This window comes from Nycticebus coucang, chromosome Y (assembly GCF_027406575.1).
Source record: "Nycticebus coucang isolate mNycCou1 chromosome Y, mNycCou1.pri, whole genome shotgun sequence".
Lineage (NCBI taxonomy): Eukaryota > Metazoa > Chordata > Mammalia > Primates > Lorisidae > Nycticebus > Nycticebus coucang.
This window is the reverse complement of record NC_069805.1, coordinates 28,064,442-28,066,690: the sequence shown is the minus strand read 5'-3', so window position 1 is coordinate 28,066,690 and position 2,249 is coordinate 28,064,442. Positions and strand designations below refer to the sequence as shown.

At 57.3% G+C, this 2,249-nt stretch overlaps 1 pseudogene; it reads right to left on the bottom strand.

Annotated features, from left to right (window-relative positions):
• Window positions 1-1,141: 1,141 nt before the first annotated feature.
• Window positions 1,142-1,924, bottom strand: LOC128579154 (transcription factor SOX-21-like; annotated as a pseudogene).
• Between the last annotated feature and the right edge of the window lie 325 nt (window positions 1,925-2,249).

Genomic DNA, 2,249 nt, shown 5'->3' with positions numbered 1-2,249 from the left:
GGTGAAAAGGAGACACATCTGTCCAGACGATTCTGTGCTGTCTTTCACTTTTACTAAATAATAAATATATAATTAATTACCCTTCAGACAAAAAAGTCTGATTTAATCTTCAATAAAACTGCGATTCTGAAATAGTTTCGCAATTTTTAGAAGTTAACTTTGACATTTGCTCAAAAATGTTTTTGAGTCTAAAACCGACTCAGATTTGGGGCAATGAAAATAACACATTTCCCAAGACTCAATGTTTTCACTGACATGTACACATTTACAATTTTAAGGTGAAATCAGCCCTAGAGGAAAATAGGAACCATGCCTTTTCCCTTTTTGTAAACCGTGTCATAAATCCAAGCGACTGGACTCAGGGAGACTTCTCGTAGTTTTGTCTGTTTTAAGGGAGAAAATGCAATTGACAACTTTCATCGCACACTTATTTCTTGTTTGCGTTTCTCGATCTTAGGAGCTCTTGCATAATTTGCATATGGCGTGTTAAACAAAAGAAACAGTGATCGCCTCACATACAAAAGGCCAGATTGGAGCCCGTCACTGGTCAAGAATGGATCCGGTCTGGGGGTTCTGCTTGAGAGAACAGAGATCTGCAAAGTTCAAATAGTACAAATAGGGAGCAAGGTTGCTCAGAGCCATCTCACTCCGAGATCAGCTTTTCCCCCGTGCGAGCCATTTCAGACCTAACGTTTGAACAGAATGCATGCAAAACAGACCAGAGGGTGGGCTGGGTGGGGAGGAGCTGATGAAAAACAAAAACAAAACCGACAACAAAACTTCCAACAAACAAAACTGGAAAGCCCAATGTTTCAAAAAGTTACTCCACCTCTGTGGGTCAAAACGCAACAGGTTCCGAAGTGCAAAGCAAACACCAACTGCTGCGGATACAAACGCCCTCTTTCAAGTTGTGCGGGTCTGAAATGATCCTGCAAATTCCCACTGCACGCTAGCCCTCTCACTCAGGCGCTCAGCCACTCGCGCCCCGACTGGCGTCTCCGCTTCCGCCAGGCACCTACACGTCTTATGTACATACAACCCGGACCCCCTGTCCCGGGAGGGCACACGGGGAGGCGCAGAGCTCGTACCTATACATATGTACACGTGTGCACACTGGTGTTCGCCAGGCGACCCTGCGGGGTCATAGCGCGGCGGCGTAGGCCGCGGAGTAGGGGTCCAGGTGAGGCTTGCCCATGCCCGACAGCAGGATGTAGGCGAGCGTCGGCTGCAGCCCGGGGCTGGGCCACGCGCTGTAGTTGCACGGGATCATGTAGCCCAGGTTTCCCGGCCTGGGGTGCGAGTGCGTGTGCCCCCCGGCAGCCGCGGCCACCGCTGCAGCCGCCGCCGCCCTGTGAAAGGCGCCCGCGCCCGCGGTCGGGTTGTCCAGTGACCACGAGTACGGGAGGACAGACGACGACGATGAGATCTCTGCCATCTTGGAGCCCAGGTCGAGCAGCGACTAGGGGCTGCCGGCGGCTGCGGCGGCGGCGGCCGACTGCGGGAAGAAGACGCGGGATGCGGCGGCGGCGGCCGCCTTCTCGGGGTTGACGAGCAGGGACTCGGGCACCCGCTTGCACCCCTGCGCCGGCCTTGAGCGCCGGGTGCTTGGCGTCGGCCACGCGGCCTGGCCGTAGGGCCCTGGAAAGGCGAACTTGTCCTTCTTGAGCAGCGTCTTGGGCTTGCGCTGCGGCGGGTACTTGTAGTTGGGGAGCTCCTTCATGCGCATGGCGCGCAGACGCTTCGCCTCGTCGATGAACCGCAGCTTCTCCGACTCCGTGAGCAGCTTCCACTCGGAGCCCAGGCGCTTGCTGATCTCCCAGTTGTGCATCCTGGGGTTCTCCTGGGCCATCTTGAGCCGCTGAGCCCGCGACCAAACCATGAAGGCGTTCATGGGCCGCCTGACGTGATCCACCGGCTTGGACATGCTCTCGCTGTGCTGCGGCTGCAGCCCGCCGCCGCCGCCGCCGCCGCCGGGGCCCTCGCCCTCGGCCCGGAGGAAATCAATGTTGGCTGCCCTTGGGGACCTGCTTGGCAGGCCGGTGCTCACCGCGCCCCACTTCGCGCTCCAGAGTCGCTCCCGCCCGGGAGGAGGGCTCCGGGGGACCAGCCCAGGGCCGGGTCGCGCCGGGGCCGCCCTGGTCTGTCCGGCCAAGCGCTCGAGAAAATCCTCTTCGGGGCACTGTAACTTGTCGGCGGTGCCCCCACTTCGCTGGGGCCGTTTGCCCTTAACTTTCGTTTTGATCCTTCCT